Source organism: Miniopterus schreibersii (assembly GCF_964146895.1).
Source record: "Miniopterus schreibersii genome assembly, chromosome: 4".
Classification (NCBI taxonomy): domain Eukaryota; kingdom Metazoa; phylum Chordata; class Mammalia; order Chiroptera; family Miniopteridae; genus Miniopterus; species Miniopterus schreibersii.
Window position 1 is genome coordinate 16,355,410 of NC_138105.1, and position 25,114 is coordinate 16,380,523.

The window sequence follows — 25,114 nt, forward strand, 5'->3', positions numbered from 1 at the left end:
GTTCTTACACTTCTATGGGGCACTTAACAGTGCTGGGCATATAGTTAGTGTCCAAGAAATCACTCCTGATTGAGAGACAAGGAACTGAAGACAAAAGATACACATTCCTTTGTCCCAGTCATTGTTGGTGGGTCAGAAGCAGCCATAGTGGCCTTGGTGAGTAAGTTATCTGGATCCTTATAGTGATGAGTTCACACTTCAAGTGTTGTTGGCACTTACTGCACTTCCCTGTGAGAAATCTCAAATGAAGCTGCTATCATTTCAACGGAAAAGGTGAAACAGCTCCTCCTGGAGCATGTCGGTTGTAAGTTACAACCAGATATCCTGAGAAGGGGCAAGGCCATGTATTTTAACGAGTTTTTTTTCCCTGTTGAATTCAGCATGAACACAATGTTTCTGGGGTTACTAACAGTAATCGTTGAGGGTGCTCCCCCTCTCCAATAGGACTTTGACTTAAGTGTTATATAAACACTGTTGCCATAGTTATAATTCAGGAAGTCTTGTTGCTTGACCTCAAGAAAAATGCAACCTCAAATCAGGATAACACTGACTTTCTGGACCACAATTGACCATGAGAGGGTAGGACCTGCCAAATTCCTGCAAGCTTCTAGAAGGAACTACAGTATTTTGGGTAACACACAAGCAACAAGAGGAGGAAATGCTGCAACATTATGCAATTTCCTTGCATTTCATAGTCAGAAATCCTGAAAACCCCTATAAGCAACTTCCCTAGCTTTCAACCCGAGATCAGAGTCGCAGGCAGTGTAAACAAACACTGGATGCAAAAGAGGAAAAAAGAACTCTAAGTAATATACAAGTCAGAAAGGTATTTCAGGAAATTTTTGAAGGCAACAGAAAGGACACCAGCTGATTCGTTATCGAATGTGCGACAGTTGAGCAGCTGGCGTGTGAGCTGACATGTACGTAGGATGTGGCCAGCTCACAGCGAGAGCAGCCTGCTGGCTTTCACATTTCCGGCCCCAGGCTGAAGTAACTTAAAAAGTGGGTGTGAACCCACTAGCCCATCAGCATGGTGCTTCCACGGGAGAGGAAAGACCACCTTCTCATACTCCCGATGAAAACTAAAGTCTTAAACAGAACGACTTTCTGTGTTCCTCCCTCCATCTCTCTCTCTGTGTCTCTGGCAGCAATGGCACAGCTCTGTCAGCATACGAGAACCTTGTTCTTTTGTGCTCTGGAAACTACAAAAGAGAAAGTCCTCGGCACAATATACATGATCCCAGAATCCAAGCTTGTGTGGTTCTGCTGCCCAGGCAGGGTCCTGTCCAGAGGGTGACTTACTGCACAAAACCCACTCCCTTGCAATTCCAGCCACCCTTCCTCAGTAGGATTTAAGACAAGTGGCATTTATACTGATCTCATGAGTTCCCACAGTGCCCCTTGGAGAGGCAGGAGGTGACTTTATCCAAGATAGGTGAGGTCAGAGTCCTACACTTTTAGACAGATGAGTTTCCTTAGATACAGGTCCTACCCTAAATCTAGGACTAATCCTGACACCAACACAGGCATTTGCAGCAAGGGGTCTGGGAAGAGCCGCTCCTTGACTTCCTTGCTGTGAGCTGGTGGGGAGGGGATCCCGAGCTCTGGGACGTGAGGAATCTCTGCATTTTCCTACAACCTCCAAAGGCACGGAATGGGGCTTGCAAAATGGAAGGGTAGATTCTAGAATTCTCGGGTTCTGTAAAGGTTGAATTATTAGGCTGGGCCCTTCCTCACCTCCACACAGTGTGAAAGGGAGGAGATTTATCAAGATTCCCAGGATTTCCCACACAGTCATTGGGATAAAGGGTAAGGCTGGGACCATCAGGGCCCTTAGAAAATAATCATTTGTTCTTTGACAACCCAGCACTCATTCACTCTCCTTTAGGCAACTGCACCCTGCTTCCCTTTAGGGGTTCACGCTTCTCTGCTACAGGCAGAGCTCACATTTCTGACTGGGGGTAAGACACACAGTATGGGTTAGGCCAGGCCAGCCAGAACAATATATCCACTCCTCACTCCAAAATATAGAGAAAAGATGAAAGAACTGACAGCGAACACTCCCCCATCACCTCCATTCTATAATTGTGAACATGTTGCTGCATCTGCCTTATCACATATCTAGCACCCCTCTATCATCCATCAGTCTATCGGGTTTTTGATAAATTTTCAAATAACTTGAAGACTTCAGCACTTCCCATCTAAACAGCTCAGTATGCATATAATTTACTAAAGCCCACAATTTGTTTAATCATCTTTTAAAGGTAAAATTTGCCTACAATGAAATGCACAATTCTTAAGTACGCCAGTCATGAGCTGTGACAATTTCATACCCATCCATGTACCTTAAAACCCCCTATCGAGACAGAAACATTTCCATTACCTCAGTTCTCCTGGACCCTTTCTGTCTTAACACACGCACGCACCAACGCAAAACCGCTGTTCTAATCTGCTCCCACCAATAGTTTTACCTGTTCTAGAACATCACTCAGATGGCATCATACAGTATGAGCTCCTTTACGGCTGCTCATCTTACCAAGCATAACATTTCATATTGTGGCATAAATCAGCACTTTGGATTTGCTGGCTGAGTAGTGCTTTATTGTTTGAATATCTCACAGTCTGTTTATTGATTCTCCTGTACATGGAAACCTAGGCTGCCCACCGTTCCAAATGTCTTTATGTGTCTTTTTGAGGACATATATTTTCATTTCTCTTGTATAAATATCCACAAGTGAAACTGCTGGAATACAGGGTAGGTTTTATTTTTGTTTGTTACTTCATAAGAAACTGCCAAGTTCTTTTCCAAAGTGGCCACACCATTTTCACATTCCCACCAACAGTATGAACGTTCAGGTTACAAGACATAATTACCAACACGTGGTACTGTCAGTCTTTCCATTCTAGCCATTTGGGTAGGTATGTCGTAGTATCTCATTATAGTTTTAATTTGCAGTTCCCCAATGATTAATGATGTTGAGTACTTTTTCATATGCTTATTGAACATTTAATTCTTCTGTGAGGTGACTCTTCAAGTCTTGTCCGTCTTTTAATCAAGTTGTTATTTTTACTACTGAGTTTTATGAGCTCTATACCTTCTGGATGTAAGTCCTTTGTCAGATGTATGCTTTGCAAATCTTTTCTCTCACTGTTGGCTTGCTTTTAAACTTAATGGTGCCTTTTGATAAGCACAAGTCTTTAATTTTAATAAAATCAAATGTTTCCTTTTTTCTTTTCTTTTTTTGGTAGAGCAATTGCTTTCTGTATCCTATTATGAAACCTCTGCTAACCCCAGATCGCAAAGATTTTGTCCTGCATTTTCTTCTGGAAGCCTTACAATTCTAGTTTTTACGTTTAAGTTTATGATCCATCATAAATTAATTCCTCTAGTTCCCCTAGTTTGTAAACATAATTTACAGGTGCTTCTGAGGCACAGCCCAGATTTGAAACTCACTGGTTCAAAATATAAATTTAGGAACAAGAAGCACTGCCCACCTCATTCCCCTTCCTCCCACCCTCTTGAAAGTTGTCATATGGAATCGATCCACATAACCTTCAGGGGTCCTCACGATATTAACAAAACTGGTATCTGCTCCCTCCCCCCTCTGCTGACAGGACAAGGGGGTCAGCAATGCTGAACATCATAAAGACCTATATATACAGGGTTGGGTATTTTCACAGTTGTAATACAAATACTTAATACAATAATTAATAAATAATACAAGAATAAACTGTTTCATGTATTCACAAGTGTAAATCTACTTTTGCCCATCCCGTGTATATATGCTCAAGGCTAATTTGGGGGGGGACACAGCTAACTCCATCACCACCTATAAGCTATTATCAGAATGGGCAGGGAGCTCTGGAGCCCTACCAGCCACCGACTTCTGTGTGACTCTCGATCAAGCCTCTCCTTCTCTCTGGATCTGAATTTCCTAATCCATCAAAAGAGTGGCCAATATTTTACTTTGTTTTATTACTTTGGTTTCTTAATAAAATTACCTATCTTTAAAAAAAGGGAGCCTGAAACATCTACTTTAAAATTCCAGATTCTCTCATTGCCTAACATTTTAATATCCCACCATCAAAAAAGAACTCCTTTAGGTCCTGACAGGCAATTTCTTCAAGACTCCACTCAGTTTAAGGGTTTCATATTATAATGGGAGGGTCCCACCTTATATCTTATCAGCAAGCTGCTCAATGGGATTGGCTGACAACTGGTTAAGAATGACCTGTCCTGTAAATTTAGGCAGAGGTGGGGAACCTTTTTTCTGCCGGAGAAATCATTTGGTCTGGCCCTGCCAAGGTAACTTACAGGTGGAACTCAAAATTCAATAAATTCAATTAAATGTTTGACCAAATATAGCAGGCTAATTTTTAAGTTGATAATTCTGTATGGCTGAGCCAGACCAAATGATTCCGTGGGCCGTATAGGGCCCACGGGCCAGACATTCCCCACCCCTGATTTAGAGGAACAGGGAGTGAGCACTGGAAAGGAAAGGGCTTGGAAGGCTGCTGATTAAAGACCAGCTCAGCTTACTGAACAACGTGTTTTAAAGCTGACCTAGAAGGAAGGGGTTATTAGGGTTCATGTCAGCAGCTCCAAGTGCCCAACCCAAGTCTCTCTGCTGCTTCGCTGGTGAGCCAAGCACCCTGCACACGTAGCCACTGAACTCAGTTACAAGAACAGCCAGCAGCCAAAGGCAACCAGGAGGACCAAGGCCGCTGGGGACAGGAGAGATTAGGACATGCCTTGGTTCTGACCTGAACTTGAGAGCATGAGAGATAAACACACAAATCCAAAGGCCTCTCCTAGGCCCCTTGCTACAGCACCTGATACGGCTGATTACCCTGTGTCCTTTGAATGCTCACCTCCCCTGAACCCTGCCCAGCCTGCTTCATAGGCAGCTCTGCAGGCTCCTCTGTCCTGCACTAATCTTTTTGCATTTGGAAAAAATACATATATGCATAATGATTATATGAATTATATAATATGCTAATACAATATTCATTATATAATATGTGAATATTAAATAATCATAAGTATAAAATTATAAATATAAAATATATACACATGCACAATTGATTCTCATTATCCACAGAGTTATGCCCTTTGAAGTTACCATGAACCCTGAATTAGCAAATCCTAAACCATTGCTCATGGGGAAACACAGGGGTGGATCCCCAGAGGCCTCCAGTCACATTTTCATCGCCTGATCAATGCATAGCCTTGCTTTATGTGTACTTCTGTTTTAAACACACCTCATCTAATAGATACTGTCGCCTCACAAGTGTTGAGCTCCTGGCTAACAGCATCGTAACTGACGCCTGAGGAAGCTCACCCAGCAGGCGCTTTCTCCAGAAGGCCCGTCACAGCCTTCCTGTGTGTGGGAACACCAGCCAGCACATCAGCACTGGGCTTAGGGGCACTTTAAACAGAAACCACCAACAAAAAGCACAAAAATGCACACAGTGGCACCAAGTAGCAAAAAAGGCACACTTACAGTATGCGAGCTGATACAAGAAGGCGGAGTGTCACCCAGCTCAACCTCAACTGGAAGTGTATTAGGCGACTAAAATTTTTCTCTGCTCTGTGCATATCGGTGAATAATTGCAAAAGCACAAGTATTGATTTGGGGGGTTGCAAATAAATTTTAGCAAGTAGGTGGATTCACATTTATGAAATCCATGGATCAACTGTATATATGTGTATGTATGTATGTACACACGCACACACACAAACACATAGCTTATATAAAAGTACCCAAAAAAATCATTTAACAGTCATCCAGGGACTCATGATATGCACACTGAACAGATACCAGCAGTTTTCTAAATTTCTTTCCAATTGTGATCTCCCTCTAGGGAACTGAACATCCTAGTCCCTTAGCACTCTCTCTGTCCCTTTCTTCCGCTTCCCCAAAGACGGTGTGTGTCTTTCCCATCACGCTTTAACACCTCTACTGTGTGTGCACGTCCAGAAACAACATATTGTTTTCGTTTCTATTTATTTATTTTTTGTTAATCCTAACCCGAGGATATTTCTTCCATTGATTTGTAGAGAGAGTGGAAGGCAGGGAGTGAGGGGGAGGGAGAGAGAGAGAGAAACATCAATGTGAGAGAAACACATTGATTGGATGAACCTGCAACCCAGGTACATGCCCTTGACTGGAAATTGAACCTGCAACCCTTAGGTACTCGGGCTGACACTCTATCCACTGAGCTGCACCAGCCAAGGCTATTTTATGTTTTTAAAATGTAAATAATTGACATTATACCATGTATGTATCTAATCTTGCAACTTGCTTTTTCATTTACTATTATGTTCCTGAGATTTATCCATATGGACAAAAACAGTTCGAGTTTCTTCATTTTATCCAATGTAACGTATTCCACTAAATAAGCCAGAGTTTATTTATATATTTTATACAGATGAACAATGTAAGTTAGTCCCAATTTTTCACTATTACAAAGCACACTGCAGTGAACAACCTTTTCCTTGTTTCCTCTTGTACACATCTGTGAGTTCTCTGGGGCCAAGTCAGCAAACTACCACCCATAACCCACATCTAGTCTGCCTGTGTTTTGTAAGTATCTGTGAGAGCAGCTATGCTCAATCACTCACATACTGTTCATGGCTGCTTTTGTGCCACAACAGCAGAGCTGAGTAGTTCCAACAGAGACCATTGTAAAATACTTGCAAGCTCAACTTTATTAGCTTTGGGGCAGCTTTACCAATTTGGGTAGATTTATTCCCATCAGCACTGTATACTTTGAGAGTTCCATAGCTTACCCTTTAAAATTCCCAAAGCTCCTTCCTTGGCTCTTTTTCCTGACCATACTTTCTTTCTACACACAACACTTTGAAATGTCACCCATTCCCATGGCTTCAACAAATGCCTCTAGCAGATGGCACCCCACCTCTACACAAGCAACCCCAACCCTCCAGCTTCCTTAGGAGCACACCTCCATTTCTAACTACTTGCTGGTTGTCTCCACCTGGGAATTTCCCTAAACCTCACACCCAGAGTCTGTTCTTCTATTGCCACAAAGAAGGGTTTCTTGAAACAATGGGAGGGGTAACACCTTAAAACTTGTGAACAAGCAGCTAAATTAGGAGTTGTTTTTAATGAGTTGATACAAGGCCATTTAATAGGGGGAAAAAATACACAAACCTGTTTTTACATAGTAACTCTCCTCCTTTCTAGTTTGAACACCTCTGTGCCCCACTGCCCTCATCTATAAATTGGGATCTTCCCACCTAAACTACAGGGTGAGCTATCAGAAGTAAAGCAGCTAGCTCAGTGCCTGGCACACAGTAAATGCTCAGTAAACAGCAGTTAATAATCACTATCTTGGTTAATGACATCATTTTTTCTCAGTAACTTGGATTTAAAATCTTAAGGTCCTGTTTTTTACTCCCACATCTATTCAGGTGACAATAACCGATTTGGTTTTCAAAATGATTATATTCCCATTCCTTCCTTTTCAGTCCCAAGACTCCAGTTGGGGAGTTCAGCACCTCTTGTGTGGAGTGCCATCCAACACTCCAAGGGGCCCTCCCCTTGCCAACACATCCTTCACATGACCCCAGCTCTGAAATTAGGTCTGCTCTAAAATCCTTTATGGTCTCTCAATCCCTCACAGCACAATGTCCAAATGACAAGCCGGCCCCAACTTTTCCTGTCTTAATCCCCATTCTCTCCTCCCAAACCTCATGCCCCAGCTACATGCAACAACTGGCAGTTTCCTCCACCTGCCCCATGCTTTCCTATCTAAGAATTCTCAATCCCATACTTCTTGCCAAGAAAGCCCTTCTACCCATCTCTGCCCATGTATATCCTTCAAAGCATGTGCCTCCTCTGTGAAGCTGTCTTCAACTCTCTGTCTAAAATTATCTCTTCTATTTAAAAAGCACTGTATTTACTCCTCACATTCATCACTTCCACTCTGAAATAACAGCCAGGCGACAGATCTATCCCTGCAGACACAGAGAGCCCTGTACACAGAAGGCATTCAATGAACACTTGATGAAAGACGTTATGAACCAACAGCATTTAAAGTGCTGTCAATGCACATCCTACACTCAGTTTACATGAACTTACAAAGTATCAATCCAATCACTCAGAGGGGTTATGTAATTAAACGTGAATTTAGGATTTAGAGAGCCCTTCAAGTCTGGGAAGGGAAACTGCATTCTGTCTACCTGCATTTTAGGTATTAAACTGAATCTCTTACAGTTTTGTTCCCACCAAGAAGGTTAAGCAGTCAGCACAGGGCAAGGCACAGTACCCAAATTTCCTCACTTCCAGAAGTGGTCAGCCATGAATAAAACAGGGTCTCTTAAAGCATGGCAACTCATGCGGTTTCTTCTATGACTGCTAACTTCTATAACCTCCATGTGCTTAAAAAATCACTGCCATACTTCTTAAATCATCTTGGAGCATTTCAGATAAGTTCAGAAATAATGGTGTTAAGATAATTATCACTTGGAGAGGGAAAAATCAAGGTAGATCTCCACTGTACATTGTTTTGATGCCAAAACAAATCTCAGGTAAGTATTTATCTCAGAATGGGGATGCATTCGAGCAAAAATAAAATACATAAAGTAGCTCATAACCTTAATATATAAAGGGGTCTTAGAATCAACAAGAAAAAGGTAAATACATCAATAGAAAAATAAGTGGACAAAGGATAAATTATTTCAAAAGGGGGATGGGTATTCAATAAACATGGGGAATATTCAATTTCAAAAGAAATTCTAATTACAGCAATGATATTATTTCTTAACTTTTGAAAAAATTAAGGATTTTTTAAAATGGTGACAGTATAGATGTGGGCTCAGGGAAATGGACACTCCCATATATGACTTATAGAAATATCGTATAAATGGGCACAGTCATCATGGAGGGCAAGCTTCAAAAATGAACCTGTGTGTTCACCAAGCATAGTACTTCTATGAATTTATGCCAAGGAATGAATTATAAATAGCAGCTCACAGAGGGGTTTCTATGAAGACATAAACTTCCCTGCTATTATATGTAAAATGTTATGTATTTATACATTTTTTTCTGAGAGTGCACACAATGTTCCTAATATCATCAAAGGAATTTATAAGTCACTCAAGAACTTCTGGTTCTGGAATGATATTTAGAAACAAGGTGTGACAGATACTGCGAGTTGTCTGTACAAAGCCCATTCTTCTTGGTCTTCCTTAAGAACAGGCCCCTGATTATACAGAAGCAAAATTTCATGCAGCTGAAAACAATACAATCCTCTAAGGTGGGAATGTGACTCGAGTCTGGCCGATGAGACACAGCAGATGTATCTGGGGACTTCTGGGATACTTCTCCTCTGACACACACACCACTCTTCTTCCCTCCTTCCTTCCCCCTGCCTGAACCACAGACATGAGGCCAGGACTTGCAACCACCATCTTACCACCATGAGCTGAGGAAGAAGACAGAAGCTTCTCTTTATCATGAGACTGGAGGAGCAGAAAGAAGGAAAGAACTGGGTCCCTGAGGACTTCACAGAGCAACCCCATTTGTCCCAGGCTGCCAATCATACATCCTAATGCCTAAATATCCCCCATTTCATTTAAGCCAACATTTGTTGGATTTTCGGTTGATAACAGCAAAACTCATGACTGATCTGTACATGAGAAAAAATATAATAAACTAAATGAAAATTCTACTTATGTACATATGGGTAAAGCAATCCATCATGCGTGTGTGGAGAGAGAGGAGAGAGAACCGAAGACAAACATAAACATAAGCCACCATTCTCTGAGACTGAGATGACTAACACTCATTTTCTTCTTTATGCTTTTGGTTATTTTCCATACTTGACCATTTTAAAACCACAAAACAAAGGATTAGCACCTCGGAGCCTAATTCACCATGGAGCAACAGGGAGGGTCAACCTCAGATCTCAAGGCCATGCACAATTATCTCCGTGTCAGATGAACTTGAGCAGCAGGCAGTGAGGCGGCCAGTCCCTGTTCCACCCACCTGCCAGCAAGGTGCAGGCCCGTGGGCTCGCTCTCCGGGGCTGTTCTGGGGGGGGGGGGGGACAGCAGTTCCAGTGAAGCTCTCAGGCCACCTGGACAAAAGAGTCATCACTCCCCTGATACAAGGCCTGTATTCGGTGCCATACGTGGCCAGGCACCTTGGACAACTGCTTCCGTGTCACATCCATGCAATGCACGGGAGGTCAGACTCAGAGGTGGCCTCTCTGGCCACCCGGACAAAAGGTCCCAGGGCCCCTCCAAAGTCTATGGTCTATCTTCTTCCTAAGAACGGCAGGCTCAGCAAACCAAGCTTGCAATTTGGAGCCAGCTTAGTTAACTATAGCCATGCTGTGTCTCGACATGTTCTTTCAAAACCTTGCAAAAAGAAAGGTATACGACAAAAGGGAGAGGTCGGACACTGGGCACACAGAATTGCAGGGCTGGAATTGGAGGACACTGGTGCTGAGATCCTTTCCTTCCTACTCAGATCCCTTCCTTCCGCTCCCAGACACCCCAGGGAGCTGCAGGCTGCATCCCGGTACAGCTCCTGCCCTGCTGCCCTGCCCACTCTTCCCTGTTTCGTGAAGTTTAAATAATAAGAGACGGACCTCCCACGTGCCACAGACACCTCCACTGCCCCAGAGCAAAGTCAGCAGCCATGTTGAGCGGATTGCAGCCCCGATTTCCCGCTACTCTTCTTATTCACGCAGCCAAACAAGATGACTGTTCTCATTACCAAGCCCGCGGTTTACTACCAGCGCAGGCATTCCGAAGCGCTCGGCCGAGCTGGCCTGGGCCTGCAGCCAGCCATCTGGGCTGCTCTAACAACTTACGTAACTTGCTGGATTTCCACCTTCGGCTTGGAGGATGGGGAGGTGTGTGTAAGGCAGGAAACAGAATTACACCAAGCTGTCAATCCATCACAGCCTGCTGAACATTTGTTGCGGCTTTTTCAGCCTTTGAACCAGATTGGGCTAGCTCACATGCAGCAACAGCAAAAAAGCAGCCTGAGGTCAAATGCGTTGGAGAAAAGACCCGAGAGCAGGCTAATGCAGTGAAAGCCTCCCCGAGGTCCTTTTCTGTGTCAACAGGCTACAGAGTAAAATGCAGGCTGATGCACGACTGCAACAGACAGAGGGAAGATGGGAACTTCTTACCGAGTTGGTAACTTCTGAGGTTAAAAATAAAGGGGCTGGGGGAAGGTGCTGAATGAGCTCTGAGCCAGGCTGGGTGTGTGGTAGCACCACAGTGAGTGAAGTACCTTCTCCCTAACCACGGACAAAGGCAACCCCAGTTTGATTTGGGTCGGTAGCTCTGCAGAAGTAAGGGGGGAGGAGAAAAGCAGGAAGCAATTAGTCCTTTTAAGTGGAAAGTATACAGAAAGATCGCTGCACTAAAGATAATTCTGCCCTTCAGAAGAGCAGCCAACCTGCTTATAATAATAATGATTATCAGGGGCACACTCGGCCCTTCAAAGAGCTCTCCACAAGTTTCCCTGCACCCTACCTAATAAAGCCAACTGTACAGATTTAGGAAATCTAATCTCCAGCGTAGCTCCTGCCACACCACTCCCAGCAGGGAGGTGGGAAGGTGCACGCATGGCTAGAAAAAGGCAACTAGAACATTTAGACTATCTTTGGGGCTTGGGGGTTGTTAATACTTTGTGAGCTTGGCCCACGGCGCTTCAGGGAGAAATGTTAAAACAGGGAGAGGCAGAAGAGCTCGTCACAGTGACCACAGAGAGTAACCTTCACATGGGATTATCTCCTGGGATTGGGCTCAGAGTGGGGAAGTTTCCCTTAATTCTCACACAAATGCCCACCTTGCCCTGGATGTAAATAATGCAGCCAGAATACAAATTTGGGGACTCTGCCCCGAAATGTTCCTTTCCATTTTGACTTTGTATGAAAGAAATATTAAAATATTTCAAAAGCCATCAGTCTGTCCATCCCCACTGATTTCTTCTGCAGGATTTGCTAAGGGAGCCCATCAGTGGCATTACTAGTCTACAAGAGGTAAATCTATGTTGGTCAAATCCTACATGAAAACAACTGAGTCAAAGGGAACATGCCTGGGGCCCTCCAGATGCACCATGGTTCCCTGCAGGAAGGAATCTGCTTTCTGAGCAGACTCACTCCAGCTGGAGACACAGATCGAGCCGAGATGGAGGAAAACCCAGACACCAGCTGGGACCTCGGGACTGGGTAGACTTGAGAGAGGAGAGGGAGAAAAGAGAAACAACATCTAGTTGAAAGTGCCAAGGTAACTGTAATTTCTTAAGGGGGCAGGAAGCATTAGAAGAAAAACTTCTTTCTTATAAACCCCCATCTTCTTTAAACTAATAATGTTATTTATTTTCATAAATAATCACTATGCTATTATGGTATCTAACAGAATTAATGATCATTCTTTAATAACATATGATAGGCAGTTCACACTACAATTTCCATAACTGCCTCAAAAAAGTCCTGGGTTAATGGTTTGTTCACAAGGTCCAACCCAGGTCCACACATAGCATTTGGTTAAGTGTCCGAAGTCACTTTGGTTTTAAACAGTCTCCCCTCCCCCCTCCTTTTTTTTTTTTTACCATAGTCTTGCTTTATTGGAAAACTTTAACCCAGCATGCTTTAATTCTTTTTTAAAAACCCCAAAGAAATGCGGTAAAGGGCTGAGATCTGATAAAGCTGACTGGTGAGACATACTTAGCTGTCATGTCATGCTTTATGCCTCTCTGTAGCTTCTCCCCAATTCCAACTCTTACAGAAAGGGCAAACTCCCTTCTTGACATAAAGCTCCAGTAATAAGACAATAACAACATTTATAGGGTATTAGGGATGTGGTAAGTATTATGCCATGTGATTGTGACGGATTATCACATTTAACTGTAACCAATAACTCTATGAGGTCAGAGTTGAAATTATCCCCACTTAACAGATAAGAATCTGGGGTATAAGGTTATTCAAATAGCAAGTGATGAGGCCTGAATTCAACCCTAGGTTGTCTGAAACCATCATTCTCTACTGGTGTTTCAATTTTGAGTTTCAATAGCTTAGCTCAATGTTGGGAGTGGCCCACTGGCTAATCCTGGCCAGTAGCCAGGGATACAAGTAAATGACAGTGTGCCTTTCTCCAAAGGGAAGCAAGCATTTCTCAGACATTATTTCATACCTCCTCGTTGCGGCAGAGAGAGAGGTGAAGAAATGGGAAAACAAATTTTGGGAGACACTGCTGTTGAGGGAAGAGGTATCCATTGATCAGGATGCACCACTGATGACCTTGAGGTTTCGGGCGTGTCATATAGCCCCTCTGACTATAGTTTAGACCTAAGGAGACAAAAACCTGACTCTACTCCAATTAATGCAGGAGGAAAATTTCAAGACTAAGAGCCTGCAAGAGCACAGGAGTGAAATGGAAAATATTTTCAAGATGTCAGAGTTACTGAAAATAAGGTCAGAGTGGTCAAGAGGAACTGGGTTATCTTCCTGTGTCTCTGTGGATGGTGAAACCTTTCAGGCTACTGCCTGTGTTTCTTCGTGTTGGGGAATCTACCCTGGAATGAAAGCAGTGCTGGTGAAAACAGAAAAATATAAGATACCAGAGGTTCGCTGAGCTGTGCTAAGGAGGTCCACCCTGGTACGTCTCTAACTCACCAACTTCCTCAGTAAATTTTTGTGGTTAAGGGAGGCTAACAGATCTGTCTTTGGGGAGGCAAAGTGTGAAATATTTTTGCTTCCTTTCCCTACCACCTTCTACTTTCTTTCCTAACAGAAGGTGTCTGGGGACTTCTGGAGGCGGCTGTATCAGACTCTGCCAAGTGGAAAAAGTCCAACACACAAAGGTTGACTCCTTACCCAGGAAACTGCAGAATTCAGCACAAAGACCTAAGGCAAATATCCAACGATCAGCATCATGCAGAGGGGAAAAAACCTACCTGGGCTGACCTGCTGCAGCCCCATGACCTCCAGTCAAGTCAATCCAACAAAAATGTGCCAACCTTCTATGTGCTTTTGATACAAAGAGGGATTCTTTGCAAAATGAGATTAATTGATGACTCTGTGAATGAATAACAAAGTGTTGACTATCTGCCTAAAGTTCTCTTGATTGGCCTAGAAATGCCACAAAATAGAAGGCACAGATCATGAATCAAGCAAAAGCATAATCTTCAGGGGGAACCCAAGGCTGAGGTGGTATTTTATACAACTTTCTTTACCCATCAGCACCAAGAGGTGCTCTCTGAAGCTCACTTATATTACCCCTTTCAATTGCTCACCCAGTACCCTTATTTCTCAATTTTCCTTTGGGGAACTATCCCTTCCCTCATCTTTGTCTGTGGTTGGATGGAGCCAACCTCAGGCCTAGCATATGACTCAGGCCTGACCCATCAGTCACAGTGACTACTTCAGGGATGGACATAAGGCCTGGCTCAGCCAATGAAAGTCAGCCCCAGGACTTTGCGGCAGCCCTTAGGAAAGAGGCATACTCTTCTGTGCTGAGGATGCTAAGTGAGCAGGGTGTAAGGCAGGAGCTGCTGGTCTACAGGGGCCTACCTGTGACACATCTACCTGAGAAGAATGCCAAACAAAAAACAGCACAAGCCAAGCGGTTCAGAATGTAAATCCCCTGGAATTTACATGCTATTTAAATCAGCATGCTTGTTTTTAAGAGTTGAAATTCCGCTACAGGGAACCAGATTATCTATACAGAATTGTCTTTCCAATCTAGTTTAGTAAGGTCCCAATTTATATTTTTGGAACATAAAAAATATCTTTTCCTGGCAAGATACTCTATGAAACTTGCATTTTTCAATACTACAGTCTTACTGAGTGTGCTTTTATTTCTGGCTGAATTTATGTTGAATGGCAATACTTATTATGCACGGATATTAAAAACTTCATTTAGACAATACATTATTATTACATGATGACCAGGTCAAATGTCTTAGTACTACAGAGACCTTACCCCTGGGCTACTTTCAGGTCAGCAGAAGGACAGACCAAGAGGATCTCTCCTTTTCTCAGTCAAAAGCCCCTGCCCCTCAGAAGCAGCAAGTGCTCTACACAGACTGCGAGCGTGGTATCAGTTCACTTACTTACTTTATAAACTCGCAATTAAGACGGTGCTTCTTAAATGTTATTCCTACTTCAAAGGGATTTTCCAAAATGCTTTGAAGGAGCAAAGCAGTATTATGAAATCATTGCCTTGTAATACAAATGTGCAGAAGCCTTCATGGGAAAGAAAGTCCAATGAAGTGAAAAAATATGGTGCTATCACATCTGACTTGGGTGTAAGGTTCTAAAGTGAACATTTAATGTAAAACCCAGAGTGAGTGAGAAATTCTCTTGAAAAGCCCTTCAGCCACACATACAACATATGTTCTTTGCTTTGTTTAAACTACTGTTAGGGCCTGTCAGTGAGTTCTGCAGAGAAGTTTCCCACCCTATGGTGGTTCTTTCAGCTGAGCAACAAAGCAGTTGCCTGGTTCAGAGGCCACATTGTATCTGTGCTGCTTGCAGGATGCTTATAGTTGAATTCATTTAAGATAAATGCACACCTCAATTAATTTTATTATGCTTTCTTAATAATATCCAGGTGAACCATGACACAATGACTAGAGTTACCTTTATCCTATACAATCCTTTATTAAGCAATCTTAAGTACCCGGGATAATGAAGTTTATTTACTGTAGCTAGGAAGACTATGTACATAGCAAACATCTAAAGAGCAAAGCCAAGTAAAATTAAAAATATCTCTTGAGTAATTAACTGTGTTAAGAGAGAGTGATCATATTAGGACCATCTAATCTGGTGGTTACAAACTATTAGTAGAGAATCCTTTTTATAAAAAAATAAATCAGTCGAATGTACAACCTCAGTACTTGAAAAAGGTGAACGCAAAGCAGCTCTAGGTGAAGCTGGGAGAAATCCTTCTGTCCACCGCAACAACAGCAGGATCCTAAAGGGTTCTGAAACATAATCTGAAAAGCGCTGATCTAGAGACTGTTCTAGTGTCACTCTGTGCATTTTACAGCCACAGGATCACAGGCCTAGAGAGGGTAGGCAACTTTCCCAAGGTCACATAGTTTAGTGGCATCACTGGAAGTTACCCAATTTCTTGACTTGATTTGTCACCATATCCATTACAAAAGTGTACCCCCTCCACTACTACCCAGTACACAGATGTGATTTCCCCAAACTGTGTGCAAAGAGCTAATGAAGGTTTCGAATGAACAACGTTGGATGTACCAGGTCAGGCAAGACCTCTGGAAAGACAGGAGTTTGGTGCTAGATCTTACAGGAAAAGCAAAGCAGGATGGCATTAATGAAAAGAGCTGTTCAGGTAAAATACAGAGCGTGAGAATGGAGATATATGTGAGGGAGGGGGGTGGCAAGCCAAACGGAATGGAAGGTCTTGAAGAAGGCCAGGGCCCAAGGCAGGGAGAGAAAGAGACAAAAGGAGAAAACGCTAGGGATGCTAAGTAGCTGAGGAAAATCTCTTTCTAAAAAGATGGACCACTTTCCTGAAGATAAGCCTGACAAATAATACTTTCAACAGTACTAATATGGAGCCGTGTGTGGACAGAGAAAAAGCACAGGCCTGGGCCCTGCAGCCAGAGGCCTGAATCCCAGGGGGAAGCTCTGCTTCCTGATCCACAGCAAATGACAGCAATTGTAACTATTAACACGAAATGAGCTAATGTTTAGAAAAAATACTTTGTGGCCATGACTGGCAGCTCAGTTGGTTAGAGCGTCGTCCTGATATGCCAAGGTTGTAGGTTCGATCCCCGGTCAGGGCACACACAAGAATCAACCAATGAATGCATAAGTGGGTGGAACAACAATCTCTCTCTCTGTGTGTCTTCTTCTCTCTCTAAAATCAATTTTAAAAAGAGAAAAAATACTTTGTAAACATTAAATTAGTATCTAAAGTTATTGCCTTTAAAAACATAAAACATTAAGCAATCATTGCATAGGAATTTATTCCCATGAAAAAAAACAACGTGGAAAGGGGCTCTTGCCTCTTATCCTGAAATATTAACAAGGAGTTTATAGGCATCATCCTGCCAAGATTTAGATGTCAGCAGGACAAGTCAACGTGGAGAATCAGAGCCCTTCCTGCCTGATGGTTCTGGGGGATTCCATCGCAGATACTGTAATTAGGGAAATCAAGTAAAGCTCCATGGCTGTTTGGGTCAGAGACACTGAGTTGTTCAGATATTCAAAAAGCAACCACTAAAGTACCGAGGTAAGAAATGAATAGAAGAGCGTAGCAAGGGAATGACCCACACACTATATACCAGAAGCGATCAGGGTGAGAATAAAACTCTAGATATAACGTTTAATGTATCTGATCAAATAGAAAATAAGACAATAAACGAACTCTTAAAACATGCTGTAAAAATACAGAAAGTAAAAGCTGAAAATGTAAGGAAAGTGTTTTGTCTAAAATAATCTCTTCAAAATGCATGTGGAAAAGGGGAAGAGAGTGATTAAAAACCAGCAACACACACAAAAAGCAAAGGAAGATCGAGGAAGCCAACTTGCTATCCCCTGCCAGCGCTCTCCGCACCACCACCCCAAGCACCAAACGAGAGCTTTTTCAGGGTTGTGCTGCTGACCTACTTTTGAACATCCACGGAATAAAAAGTATAGTTGCAAAAAACCTCGGAGGAAGGAGAGAAAAGAAAGGAAACATCCTGTGTCTTAGGGTATGCAACAGACCTAGCTCCTTAAAACGTGAAATGGTTTCATTAAGGAGTTCAAAGGGGCTTATTATTTAAATCTCACTCTTATTCATTCATAACCAATACGTGTCACTTTCACTACCATTATTTTTCAAGTGACAGTAATACAGGTTCATGGGGTAAAATAAACTATATAGAGAAATCAAAGATGAAAAATTCAAGTCCCCTAGTCTCCCTCTCAAAAGGTTAAATTTTTGAGTATCACCCCTAGAAAAGAAATTATCTATATATTAGGAAGACCACATGCATATACATTATAGACATCTTCCTATTGACTCAAATGGGATCACACCACTCAAGAAGGTCTGGATGTCACTACTGTCCTGGCGCCTTTCCCATTGGTACAGGCAAGCACTGGGCAGTATTCCCGTGTGGACGCACCACAACGGGTGCCATGTCAGCAAGGCAGTCTAAGCAATTCCTTTTTAGCTGTCTGTCTATCTATCATCTATCTATCTATCTATCTATCTATCTATCTATCTATCTATCTATCTATCATCTATCTATCTATCATCTATCTATCTATCTATCTATCTATCTATCTATCTATCTATAATCTGTCTGTCATTACTAGCTTTTTCAACTATGCTGCAGTCAACATCCTATCTGCAGGCCTGGCATTCACTGGAAACTGCTCAGAGCTGTAAGGGCTTGTTTTTATCCTGCTGTTAACTCAGTTAACTGCGTTAAAAGCGCTGAGGGAGTACTACTCTAAAAGAACTCAAATCCATCCTTAATAACAGTGTAAACTTACTAAAATGCAATTAAAATGGAATAAAAATTTACTTGGATAACCTTTCATCTAAATATAAAGAACTATCTACCACATTAAAAACATTGTAGAAAAAATAAAAACAATATAATACAAAGGTTTGAATCAAGCCTTTATTAGAAAGGGAGAGAGGAAGGAAGGCCCAATGTGGTAATAGTCTTCTAAAGTAGTCCCCTATTGTCTCTAAATCCCCTACTGAGTTTTCTTTTCCTCAAATATTAAAAGGAAGCCTATGGACAGTAGCTTGACTCTGAGCAAACTACTCTCTTAGAACAGCCTGGCCACAGAGGTTGAGAGGGAGCAGGCCCCCCACTGCCTCTGACTTTCTGCACCCATCATGTGACCGCTCAGCCACTTATCACTACTTAGTACCTTAAACCCCGGGTATCACACAGTCAGGAAATGAAATTAACCTCCTCCTGAATGCCAGCTCCCTCAAATGCCTTTCTCCCAGACACAAAACAGACATTTGTCTGTCTCGACTGTCACTCATCAGAGGCCCTCAAGCTCCCACCAGATTATCTTGGTGAGAATTGAAAGATTTCAGGATTCTCTAAGCTTCAGTTTCTTCAAATGCAAACCGGGGATAATAATTTACTTACCTCAAGGGACCATGAGATAATACCTGTGATAGTATTAACAGAAAGAATGGTACACAGTAAATGCTCCAAAGGTGTCAGCAACTACATCATCATCAGCCTCAGTTAAAAATTGAGCAGGCACACAAAAAAAGAGTTCTAGCTCTGCTACCAGAAGAAATAGAGTTTTGCGTAGAGATCTGATTAAACCTACTCAAGCTTCCCTCAGTAGAGCTAATCAGTTATGCCCTGGGGCCTCCCTAGCCTAGGAGGTAGCAGCTGATCCAGTGCTGCAACGAAGCAGACACAGTGAGGAGAAAGGGGGAGAGAGGGTTCTCCATGGTGCAGAAGATAGTACGGGACACTTACTGACTATTGTCACCTTCTAAAATATAGATGCATTCCTTCCTCTACAATTTCATTTTCTTCGCAAGCATGTTTTTTATTTTATTTTATTTATTTTATTTTACCGAGGTTATTCCATCCCACAACTAATTAAGATTTTACAGTACTTCACACAGCCCCTTGCAAATGTCAGGTGCTAAAGAGAAACAGTTATAACTTAGGCTATTTTCCTCCTACTCAGAGCATGTATCGAATACACAGACCCATCACACCAAGTATCATCATAATGTACATCTCCGACAAAAATAGTTTTTTGTGTGTTTTTTTTTAAAAATGTTTTTATTGATTTCAGAGAGAGGAAGGGAGAGGGAGAGAGAGATAGAAACATAAGTGATGAGAGAGAGTCATGGATCGGCTGCCTCCTGCACACCCCCCAACTGGGGACCGAGCCCACAGTGCAGGCATGTGCCCTGGCCAGGAATAGAGCCAAAATCTCCTGGATCCTAGGTCGATGCCCAAGCTCTGAGCCATGTGGGCCAGGCAACAAAAATAGTTTTTAAGTCTATACTTCAATCCTCAAATTCACTTAAATTCAAAACTTCAATGCCACCTAAAGAACTTACACAATCTTGAACTTCACCAAAATAGGATTGAAATCTGAATTAAACTAACAGTATCATATTTTTTAAAGTTTCACATAAGAGAAACTTTTTTAAGTTTCACATAAGATAGCTAATTTCGTCTTTGATTCATTCATTTATTTCCCTCCCTGGCACACTTAGGCACCATACTGTCTAGACAGCCTTCAGAGTGAATGGCACGGTCCCTCCCTCACCCACCGTAACTCGCAGGAACTTCTATCAGATTACTGCAGGGGTGGTCCCTGTTTTGAATTGCCCCCCTAGCCCTTCCCGCTTCTGGTAACAGCACCTCAAGCTCCTTTGGGAACCACTCCTCCTCCAATGTCAGCCCAGGTGGCTCTCCCTCTTCCCACCCATGTGACCCAGATCTGGTCGATCAGCACATTCTAACCTCCCCCTTCCCATCCCAATGACTGGCTCAGGGATGGGCATGTGACCCAACTCCACAACTTTTATTGGAATGACAGGGGGGGAAAAACCAGGTCTTCTCCCTCTGCTGGCTATAACGACGATGAAAGCTTGGAGCCGCCAAGAGTAGGCGGCTGGTGGGTCACACACGCAGAGGTGCCACCTGAGGGTGATGTCAACAGAGAGGAAAACAGAGAGACACAGGGTCTACTCCCAGAAGTTTCAGAGAGATGAACCCCCCCAAAATTCTTTTTTGCCCTGAACCAGTTTCTGGTATTTGAAAACAAACCACGCTTACCAATAACACTGTGCTCCATTTATTTCTTCACATGCTCATTTTCTTCTACTGGATCATAAGCCCTTGAAGGGCAAAAAATATTTTTACTGTCTCTCTATCCCCACACTTAGCAGAAGGCCTGGCTCAAGAGTGCTCAAGGGGGGTGGCAGCACTGTGCTCGTGGGAGTTTTCCTACAACCAACTCTCCTATTCAACAAATGCTTCATATACATGTTCATTAGCTTAACTTTACCAACACTACCCACAAAAGGTATCTTATCAGAGGCTGTTCATACACACTGATGGAAAATAAAATGCTTCATTCTTCCTTTCTGCCTACCAAAAGGCAATCATTTGCTAATGCTCTCTCTACACCCCAACCTCAAATATATCAAGAACAACAACAATTTTTTTAAGCCACCGAAGTTTCCATAGCAGGGTCACTGAAACACCATCACATGGAAAGAGCTGAATGACTATGGCAGGAAGGCAAGGTCAACAGAGGGCACAGATCCCCTGGGTGCAGAGGTCCTCAACCTGTGCCCCTCACCGCACCACCTTACCCACCTCCCAGCCAGTATAACCCACATCCATGTACCACCCTCTCCTACCTCCATTTCCTTAAGAATGCTATTTCTCTAGCCTTGAAGGCCCTCTGTTCTCCAACAAACTGGGCTTTTCCTTCCCTTTATGGTGCTCATTAAGCCTTTTCCAAGTACCCTTCTGGTTCTAATTAGGGCTCCCTGTCCCATCCCAGACCACTCTACGCTGTATATCTCAGCGCCTAGCTTGGTCTCTGAAACACACTGACATCTGAAACATACTCTCTTCACTGCCACGTCAACTTTAAACTCCGCTTTGGATTTGTGTTCTTAGAAAACTATCCACCCACCCATCCACCCATTATCTGTCCTTTGGTAAATGACAATTACAAGCCAAGCATTGTACTGAGTGCTAAGCCAGGATGGGTGTCTGACACTGGGAAGTTAAGTCACACAACCAAAAGTTAAATTAACACTACACACACCTTCCAACAACCTTGAAGTTGAATGGCTCGGTTAAGATTCATATTTACTTGGCTTCTCTATACAACTGGAGTTGACTCTGCCTTATTGACACTTGTTTTTATACATAAGAGGTCAATTTTTATCTTTTTTTTTTTTCTTCTCCTGGGTTTTATTCCCGACAAAAATATTAAAACACTAAGAGAATATCAAGAAGAATTTTTTTTAAAATGCACTCTAGCCCTAGCTGGTTTTCTCAGTGGTTAGAGCGTTGGCCCTTGACGGAAGGGTCCCAGGTTCGGTTCTGGTCAAGGGCACGTACCTGGGTTGCAGGCTTGATACCCAGCCCCGATCAGGGCAAGTGCGGGAGGCAACCAATCAATGTGTCTCTCTCTCACGTTGATGTTTCTGTTTCTTTCTCTCTCTCTCTCCCTTCCACTCTCTCTGAAAAGCAATGGAAAAATATATACTCAGGTGAGGATTTAAAAGAAAATTACATTCTAACAGCCGTTTTATTTTCTTGTGTCGTCTTTTTTTGTACGTGTGTGAATTTTCATAGTTGCAATCATAATATGCATATATTCCCATATATTACTTTTCTATCTACTGAATGATCATTTTTCTGCAGTCAATATTTATGGTCTTAATATCAATATAAATGTTCAAAGAGCTATTGTACCATAGTTTACTTATTGCACTATTGGTAGAAACACAAATTATTTCCATTTTAAAAGATAATTCATTAGCCCTGGCCAGGTGACTCAGTTGGTTGGAGCGTTGTCTCGTACACCAAAAGGTTGTAGGTTTGATGCCTGGTCACGGCACACACCTAGGTTAGGGAGAGTACAGGAGCAACCGAATGATCTTTCTCTCTCACATCAATGTCTCCCTCTCTCCCTTTCACATCAATGTCTCTCCCAATGTCTCTCTAAAATAACAAACAAACAAACAAACAAAAATATCCCCAGGTGAGGATTAAAAAAATAAATTAATTTAAAAAAAATAAGAACTAACTCATTAATGAATTTTCTTCTTTTCAATTATGGACTTGGAATAAATTTTTCCAGCAATGAGATTATCAAACCAAACACTATGGGGGTGGGGGAAAGGTAAGGCTTTTAATAGCTGTATGGCTTTCCTAAAGTTTTAACAAGTAAATGTGCCTATAATCAACACTTATTTATCCACCCTAATGGAAGGAAGCAGAATTGAGGAGAATCTGTTATTTCTGTTTGCAGTTGGGAGGCCAAATATTTACACATACTTTTACAGAGTATTCATCTTCTTAATTACACTTCACATGCCACCAGAAGGCATGCAGAAAAAATGCCATCAGTTATGTGAAAGTACTCTGAAATACTAGAAGACTGATCCACATTCGAGCCCTGCTGGGGAGCAGGGGGACGTCACTCCTGGAATTCCAAGTAGGCCAAGAGTCCTCCACCCACAGAGACCTGAGAGCTGCCCGTGTAGGCAGGCATGCCCTCTCCTACAGTATGCTGCGAACGCAAATGGAACAGTTTTCCTGTTTGTGACTCCACTGGGTCCTGAGTCCTCAAGAAGAGAAAGGGAAATGTGTGTCAATATTTGACTCTCTCCTGTGCTCTTCTTTCTACCATCCCAGCTGTACAGAATAATTGCCATTCTGCACGCTGCAAAGCAAATCACTAAAAACAGAAACCAGACTGTCCAAAATGCAAGGGGAAAAAGACTGAGAGACAGAAAATATAAGTCTCATATTATAACTGTCTACCAGAGATTTAAACTACACTAAAAACTTTTATGAGCCCTTTAAATCACCACACTCCACCTATTTAGCTTGCCTCTACTCGCAGCACATAAAACCAGCAAAATCACCGTGGCTGGATCTTAGCAGCATCCTACAGGGCCTGCATTTTCCCAAGTGTGGGACCTATGCTACTGTGCAAGACCTGAATTCAGTTGGCTCAGGGACTCATTCTTTTTTCTGAAAAACACCGTGTCACCACTTCAGAATATTCCCTTCCTAGCCTCTTTTAAGTTTTGTGATAGCATCTAAAAGAAGTCTCTACTTGGTATTAATTAGCATGACTTCAACATCTAACATTTGCTAACATCCTTTTAATGGAGAGAAAAGCTAGGTAGGTACAAGCTCAGAGGTTTTAACAAGTAGAAGTATTCAGTTAGAACTTACCAGTATAGTTTTGTTTCTATTTTATTTATTGGTAGGATTCCTTTATCTAGTAAGTGATACTGGTTTATATAGTTGGAAATATATTTATTTTTTTAAAGGAAATTTTGTAAATAAAGTGAAACAAATCAAAAACAGGTACTAAGTAAAGAGAACAACCGTTATGGGAATATGACCAAAATCAAGAAGGTTACAGGGAAAAAACTGAAATTTGAGCAACTGCATTAAGCCTATTTACATTTCATACTTGTCACCTTTTGTATACCTTCATCTCCTCAACAAAAATGTTATATTCGTGACTCCCTCAACCAAACTTACACCCTGAAGGGTAAAGAGCTGTACTTTAATATCATATGTCTTATTTCAACTGCCAGGTATCTTGCATAGAAGCAGATAGGCTAGCATTTCTGATTTCTGTCAGTTAAAACAAAAAAGTGAAAACTACACATAGTAAGTCCATCAAAAATATTGTAATTTCAGGTTTGCTTTCTCTTGATTTCTCATTGATCCTTATGTCCATTTTAAAAATCATTATAATTAACATTGCTTTATCTTGACTTCTGATTGCTTTTTAGTCATTAACGATCTGGAACACTCCAGCTTTCAGTTTTCCCCTCTGTTAAGTATTTGAGGATCTGTAAAGAATAGTGTAGATATTTTAACAAAAGAGGCAAGGTGACCTCTTTATAATGTATGAATATGTGGAATCCTTTTGACGTTTAAGTTACTTTGCCCCCTAATTTTTATCAGTTTGCAAGACAGATGTTCAGGTATTAAAAGGTAAGCATTCCCTGTAGTTATGTCAAAGGCTGAGCCCACACTGTTCTACTCCCAGTTCATCTGACTTGCCCGTGTGGGGCTTCGTGTTGCTCCTCTTACCACTCAAGTAGAAGCAATACTTTGCGCCTAAACAGCTTTATCAACTGGAGATTTTTTTAAAAAACAAGAAAGAAGAAAAAGAAAAACTGTCACCATTCAGTCATATTAGTCAAACAAAGAAAACTCTTGCAGATCTTCTGGCTGGCAGCCCGTAAACTGAAAGAAGATTGACTATAAAGATACTCACTGTCAAGTCATCATATACTGCCCAACAATACAGATTATCTAGAAACTTGGATAAAGGTCTTTTGCTTTTACTATTTTTCCCCCTATTCTTTTATATAGTT

The 25,114-nt window shown here is 42.1% G+C and overlaps 1 protein-coding gene across 5 annotated transcripts in view; it reads right to left on the minus strand.

Moving 5' to 3' along the window:
* Nucleotides 1–25,114, minus strand: part of ARHGAP26 (Rho GTPase activating protein 26) — a 405,589-nt gene that overhangs the window by 207,917 nt on the left and 172,558 nt on the right. The window lies entirely within an intron of this gene.